Source organism: Pseudorca crassidens, chromosome 6, assembly GCF_039906515.1.
Source record: "Pseudorca crassidens isolate mPseCra1 chromosome 6, mPseCra1.hap1, whole genome shotgun sequence".
In the NCBI taxonomy this organism is placed as follows: Eukaryota; Metazoa; Chordata; class Mammalia; order Artiodactyla; family Delphinidae; genus Pseudorca; species Pseudorca crassidens.
In genome coordinates this window covers 56,996,093-57,004,084 of record NC_090301.1, presented here as the reverse complement: position 1 = coordinate 57,004,084, position 7,992 = coordinate 56,996,093, and the positions used below count along the sequence as shown (strand labels likewise).

Below are 7,992 nucleotides of genomic sequence, written 5' to 3'. Positions count from 1 at the left end.
TTTTAGGATTATTCAATTTTGGAGGCGCAAGAGCAATTTAATTTTTTTTATGATACATAAACGACAATAACAGTAGATGAAATAGATGTGGATGACAATAAATGTAGATACTAATTGGTAGGAGACCATTGCCCAATACCTTACGTGGAAGAGGAATTTTGCATAGTGTAATGATTTTGAAATTCCAACGTAACAAGGGAGCTTAGTCAAATGAGAGGATAGTTAATCAAGTCAGCCATCAGGGGTACCCATGCTTTGGGGAAACAAGTGTCCAAGGTCTATCAGGGTTTTAGATCCAGGAAGGATCACTTTGTTTATAGCCCTTTGAAGACACACTCGTGGAAATCAAAATTTCCACTCTTTGAGATTATTCAACTAATGCATGACCAACAGTCTATACTCTAATCTGTTGCTTTTCACCAAAAGGATTTATCCAGGCCTCTTTTCTTTTTTTTTTTTTTAAGTCTTAATTTCAGAGTTTTATTGTATTGCACTAAAGGAACAGCAGGATGGTTATACAATGTTCTCTCTCATTCAGTTTTGAAAATCTAAAGTACTTGCAAACTCTTAAGAATATCTTTACCACCAGATTAGAACACTAAGTATAATAACCAGTTTCTTAATAAGTGATGTCTTACAAATCAAAACACATTTAAAATAGCTTTCAATGCATTCTTCACAAGTAAGTCAGCATATATTTTTGTATCATGTTCACTTATGCTTAAGAATTAAAGCAAGTAAAAAAAAAAAAAAAAAGAATTAAAGCAAGTATATTACTCTGGTGGAAATACGGGAAATCTCTCATTCATGCAATATACAGGGATAATATTTCAAGTCAAAGGAAAAAAAATCCCACTCATTTTTTTAATGCATCCATATATAATCACCTACATGATAGATGAGGAAACCCATGAAGTTTCCACAGGTCAGATATATATTTTCAATTCATCAGAAGCACCTGATATCTACAGCTAATTTTTAATTAAATGGCATTTCAATAAAACCAAAATGAGCCCTACAACTTCTATAAACAAAAGCTTCCAATGGACTAAGGACAGTCAGTAATTAATGCAGTCATTCAAGGGATTTTGGCTGTTCCTTAAGGAGTGCAAGTTCAAACCTGTCAACACCAGAGGTATCATTTCATATTAATTTATACGTCATTCCATTTAAATTCTTTATCTGAGTATAACATATGAAAACAGTCTTTCCACAAGCAAAAAATGTGGAAACATTTAAAAAATAAGGAGACATTTTTTAAAGTAACTGATCAGATTCCATAGGCTACTCTTGGAAACAGGATCTTGCTGGATAGAATCCCTTCGTTTGATGGCTTTTTGCGTGCACTTAACCAGACCAGTTCTTCTGAGTGTTGTTCTAAGAGCTCACCAAAACATAGATCATGCCATATAGGTAGTAAAAAAATGCTAGAAGATGAAAAGCTAATTTGCACCATTCTTCTTTCTTTCTTTCTGACAATATGCTAGAATATCTGCATTCATGATGGTTGTAGGGTCATAGAGTCCTGGTCCACTCATCACTGGTCTACTCATATACCTCCAAATATGATATGCCAAGAGGGGCATATTGAGACCCAGTGTAACCACTCTGCTGCACAAAGAAACATGACACAGAAGAAAGCGTGGATGAGGTACTCTGGAAGGACAAGAGGATTCAGGGTATTACACTGGTCTATAGGATTCCTGTAATCAGTCTTCAGCTCATCAAATGCTATAATATGCCAAATGGTGGAGAAGATGAGTGCAGCGGCGCCAGCATGTAGCAGAAGGTCGCGAACTTGAACGCCGTGGCCGGGGCAGGCCTCTTTTCTTTAGGCTCTTCTCGAAGCTAAGCAGCTCACCCTTTTAATCTGCTTATTCAGCACAAAATATGAAACACAAAATAAAAGCAGTGCTTGACTTTCCATAACTGCCTTTTGTTTTAACTTGTTGGCCCCCTTTTGCCCTATTTGAATAGTAGTGTATCTCCTTCACATTCCAGTCTTAATGAGGTTATTTACCTTGCATACCCAATGAGATTATACCTTATATAATAAATTCTCTTCTCTGAGATATATCTGAGAGGGCAGCCTATTTAACTATTAAAAGGATTAACCTTTTAACTGAGAATGATCTTAAGGCTGGACACAATTTTCATGCTGAGCTTTCAATTACTTAAAGATGTCACCACTGCATACAGAGGTGTTTACATTTACATATACTAGTAGATCAGCCTTAAAAATAGCCACTCGTTAACTTTGCACAATGGCTGGTAAAGAAAGCTCATTTGTTGCTATGTGTGTATTGCTCTTGCTCATGTGTGTTAATGAAATACATGTGAGCTAAAAATGCAAACTGGGAAGTAAATATCTTTTTTTTTTTTTTGCGGTACACGGGCCTCTCACCGTTGTGGCCTCTCCCGTTGCGGAGCACAGGCTCCAGATGCGCAGGCTCAGCGGCCATGGCTCACGGGCCCAGTCGCTCCACGGCATGTGGGATGTTCCCGGACCGGGGCACGAACCCATGTCCCCTGCATCGGCAGGTGGACTCTCAACCACTGCACCACTAGGGAAGCCCAAGAACATCATTTTTAACGCATTAGTATTGTTATCAATTATACATGCTAACAAAACACATGGAGGGACAATCCATATGGACCCTTCAAATTTCCTTTTAGCCAATAATTGTTCTTTTCTTCCTCACCCAACTTTTACCATAAGTGATAACATTAATTGCCTTAATTCTTTTCATATTGTCATTCCAGGTGGGGAACAATAGAATTGGCCAGAAGTCTATAAACAGAAAGGGCGTGAGGAAAAGCAAACGGCTTGGGTAATCCACCATTTGGACAATAAGTTTGGCTTTACTTCATCGATTGGGGGATGGGGATGGAGATGAGGGGGGAGGCAGTTGGTGGTTGGGGGTTAGGAAAAATAGGAAAAGAAACAGAGTTACTTACTTAGCTTATCTAGATCATTGCATTCAGGTAATAGTAAAAAGAATTTTCATAAATCTATTTTCCTCCAAAATCCACTTGACTTTTGCATTATGGCACATCTCACTCTCAGATCCTCATAAACATTATAACTTAATCTGATTGATTAAATGTTGTACTGACCTAAAAAGGAACTGTTTATAGTAATGTCCAAGGCACTGGGAGAGCAGCTCTCTTAAGTCAAAACAATTTGGTCTCTATTCTTAGGAAAGGAATAATTGAAAGGAGAATCTCCCCTTGGACATAAACCACCTTGTCCATCTCCCCTGCAAAAGTCCCAGAAAAATCTAGTCTATTTACTAATGTTCTGGGGCTCATGGATTATTTCCGGAGAATTCAAATATTTGTTGATAACCTACCAACTGCTGTGTACTGGGAGTACAGCAGGGAACAAAACTTTCAGAAATTTCTGGCAACATGGATTACTTTCTACAGGGGGAAAGGGTGCAATAAACAAAGATGCAAAATATATGCACGTTAGATGGTGATAATATTGCTATTGAATATTAGTGATAATAGAGAAGTTTTAGACAATTTTAACAGAGGAAAAAAGCAGGAAAGGGAATGGAGGGATATTTTAAGGAAGGTGTTGTCAGGTTAGGTAAGGCAAGTTGATATTTGAGTAAAGACCTGGGGATGGGGGATCCAGCTAAGCAAAAATGTTTAAGGCAGAGGGGCAATTAAGAGAAAAGGCTCTGAGGCAGGAGTATGGCTGGCATGTTAGAGGAAGGCCAAGGAGGCCAGTGAGGGCAAAGAGAGATGGAATAATAAGAACAGGAACGTCAAGCAGGGGGTGAGGGTGGATAGTGTAGGACTTTATAAGACATTGCAATGTCTTGGGCTTTTACTCTAAATAATATGGAGAACTGTGAATCTAAACTATGGACTTAAATGTCTGTCAACAGATGAATGGAAAAAGAAGATGTGATATATACACAATGGAATATTATCCAAGCATAAAAAAGAAGAAATCCTGCCCTTTACAACAACATGAATGGACTCTGAGGGCATTGTGCTAAGTGAAATAAGCCAGAGAAAGACAAATACTGTATGATATCACTTGTATGTGGAGTCTTAAAAAGATGAACTCAGAGGAATAGAGAGTAGAGTGGTTGTTACCAGGGATTGGGGGGGGGGGTGGGAGAAATGGGGAGGTATTGGTCAAAGGTTACAAACTTCCAGTTATAAGATTAACAATTTGGGGGATCTAATACACAGCATGGTGGTTGTAGCTAATAATACTGTATCATATACTAGAACATTGCTAAGAGAGTAGATCTTAACTTTCTCACCACAAAGAGAAATGGTAACCATGTGATAGGATGGAGGGGTAGCCAATACTATGGTGGTAACCATTTTACAATTTATAATTATATAAAATCAACACGTTGTACATCTTAAACTTACACAATGTTATGTGTCAATTATATCTCAATTAACCTGGAAAAACCCCCAACAACAACAAGAAGAACAACAAAAGATGAGAAACTATGGGAGGGTTTTTGAGTAGAGGAGTCATCAGACCCTATGAACAGGCTTACTTTGGCTGCTCCTGGGAATGGATTATGAAGCAAGTGGATGAGTGCCTGTTACAATAACCCAGAGGAGAGAAGAGAGGGCCTGCGGTCTGAAAGAAGAACAGACACAGAGCTCAGGTCTGAACAGCAAGGAGTGAGATTAGAGACTGCTCACAGAGACAGCCAACATCTAGGTTACAAATGAATTTATTTTATAAATTCTAATTCATAAAATTTATGCACTGTGAAATCAATCCATCAGTGAGAACACAACTTAGTGGCCTCCAGTGTTAAAATTTGTTATAAAATACATTGTGTGTACATTCTTTAAAGTCACTACACATCTGCATTAGAAGTTGAGTCAAATGTTTGAGGAATGACAGAAGGACCTGTGGAGTCTAGGGGATCTGTGGAGCACAGCATGAAAACCAGAACTCCCTAGTCTGCTAGGAAAGATGCCATATCCTGTGAAAACTGACGGAGGTGGCCTCAGAACACTCTTGGGAGGCATCAGGAGAGGCGGGGGCTGTTGAAGTGACTGGAAGCAATAGGACATCCCAGTCCCTCATCACTTTTCTGGGAGGGCCTGAGTCTCACAGCCCTGAACTACTTCCTTACTTGCCTTTCCAAACATCTGGCGATAATGTTTGACAGCAACATGTGTTAGTAGAAGTTTGTGTAGAACGCATATTCTTTGTGAATAGAGCCATCCCAATGCATGAATTACACATAAGAATCAAAAGTCATGAAAACTACATGCAAAAGCCATAAAGGACTAGGAGAAAGGTTGATACCAACCCCAAATTCAATAGAAGAACATGCAAAGTACTGGGGATGCAGGTGCTGGGTGAGCACAGGATGATCACAGAGGAAGGATAGGAGAGGAAGGAAGGGGAGAGGGGCCAGACAAGGCAGCTGACTAGTGTGAGGACCTTTGTGGGGCCGGTGCCTGTAACCAAAGGTTAAGTGGAGAAAGGCTGCTGGTCATCAATGCCTAGACCTCTAGGTAAAGCCCAAGGGCACGGGAGCTGTGGACAGCAGCAGTCCGTACCCTTCCCTCCTTAGATGCACAAAGAAATCCAAAATCAAGGTTTCTTCGTTTCATTCAAAAATCTTAAATTTCAGAGAAGATAAGCATCTATATCAGGGGCACAGTGTCCTGCTAGAAACAATTCCAATTCAACAAACACGCATGGAGAATGTACTGTTTGCCAAGAACTGTTCTAAGTGGAGAGCTGAAGGTACATAAGAGACAATTAGTCCCTCAGTGAAAGTGCAATCCAGGAAGAAATCTGCATCCTTTGTATAAACCAAACCAGCATTTGACATGTACTCAGAAAAGCATTTTGATAGACAAGAAATATTAGATATTTTTCAGTACTTTCAGTAAAAATCTCATTGGAAAGACAAATTTTTTAATGGCACAGAATCAAAGAATTTAGATGTTGGTTTTAGAAATTCACTTAGTACCAAGAATAGAAAGGTAATTTATGTACTGAGCAACTTATAATCACCTTTTCTGCTGTTGTCACAAATCAAGTCAACTCTGTATGGTAGCACAGAAGAGACACAGCTAACAGTGAAAGCGGAAAGGATGCGCACTGCTCCTTACTAAGTGGAGGAGGAGCCAGCAAGCAGTACCATATTCCTTTTTAGCTTCTAAAATAATAGTAACATCTCCAATACTGTTTCACAAAATCTGGGCAACACAAGAAGTGAGTCTTACCAAAGGGACTCTTCAAGATTTCCTTCAGAATATTACTATGGAACATTTTTACAGGATATTTTAATCACTTTAAAGTATATAAAGTAAAGAGAGTATTGCTGGTAAAAAGTCAACTTGAACAAATGGATAAGACTGGAGGTGGTGTGATACAATGAAACATTTATGGATCAACCTAGGTTCAAATACTGCCCTTCCCACTTACCAGCTGTGTGACCTTACATGCGTGATTGAATTTCCTGGAACTTCAGTTTCCTTACCTAAAGAACAGAGATAAATAATTTTCTATTTCAAAGAATTCTTCTAATGACACTGTGTATATGTCTTACAGCAGGTTGGGTATATATTAAGTATTTAGTCAACTATGGTTTCCCCAGTAGGAAACCAGCATGTCAGGGGGGCCTCCATGTACACTAGCCTACATAAATAGACATTTAAAATAACTACCCATGAAGTAAATATTTCTACAAAGTCCTAAATTTACCTATCTAATTTTCTAAATCATGAAATTCATTCTCATCTCTATCACAAATTGCCACAAATTCTCAGTTTGGGAAGCTTGGGTCAGATTTTGCTATGATTGCTATCATATGACAATCCCAGAGCAATCTGCACTAAGATACATTACTGCATACTGTACTGTGATTATTTCTAAATGTTTATCAGATGCAGATTTAGGAAATTATTTAACTCTCGTCTCGACAACTTGTGAGATTTCCAAAGAAATATATTAAGGGAAGATCAAAGATTATGGTGCTATATTGCATAAAACGAAGCAACTGCTTATTAGAAGACAAAAACCTTTGATTCATTCCTCTTAATTAAAGGAATTAATGAGCTATTATGCCTATGTGCAAAGAAAGGAAGGTGGAGAAAGTATGTAAATGAACAGGGGCTTTCATAAAAATCTACAGGCTGAGAGTATTTTATTTAAGCTGCTGGAAGAAAAAAATTATCTGAGTTTCTCAGATTCCTTCCTAAGTTTTAAGTCCATATTTTTCATAAAGCATTCATTTCTATTCTTTATTCCAAAGTAACAGAGGTCTCTATATTTTTATTTTTTCATTTATTCATTCATTCATTTATGCCTGCATTGGATCTTCGTTCCTGCGCACAGGCTTTTTCTAGTTGCAGCGAGCAGGGGCTACTCTTCTTTGTGGTGCGCGGGCTTCTCATTGCAGTGGCTTCTCTTGCTGCGGAGCACGGGCTCTAGGTGTGCGAGCTTCACTAGTTGTGGCTCGCAGGCTCTCAAGCGTAGGCTCAGTAGTTGTGGCGCACGGGCTTAGTTGTTCGATGGCATGTGGGATCTTCCTGGACCAGGGCTTGAACCTGTGTCCCCTGCATTGGCAGGCAGATTCTTAACCACTGCACCACCAGGGGAGTCCCTCTATATTTTTACTGCCCAGATAAAGTCGTTTTTTTCTCTGCCTTTTGAAGTTGAACTCTTTCCCAAGACTTTGCATATACGAAAATGTTCTGAATTTGGAAATAACTGAACTATTAATTTGAATTTAGAAATCTTTCTGTAACACAGTGATTTGTTGTAGCTCATTATTCTAGATTTTTAATTTTTTACTTTAAAAATTAGACTTGCTAAAAAGTAATGCACATTCTTGATATTCAAAGTACAGGGGGAAAAGGTGAAAAAACAAAGTAACACATATACTACAACCCAACTATAATTAGTTAAAATTTCTTATATTTTTATAACATTTGTTATATTATTATATTTTTATAAACTCTTCTCTCTCATATATC

General features: G+C 38.3%; 1 pseudogene; it reads right to left on the bottom strand.

Annotated features, from left to right (window-relative positions):
* Nucleotides 1-466: 466 nt before the first annotated feature.
* Nucleotides 467-5,145, bottom strand: LOC137226809 (protein cornichon homolog 1 pseudogene; annotated as a pseudogene).
* Nucleotides 5,146-7,992: the final 2,847 nt, after the last annotated feature.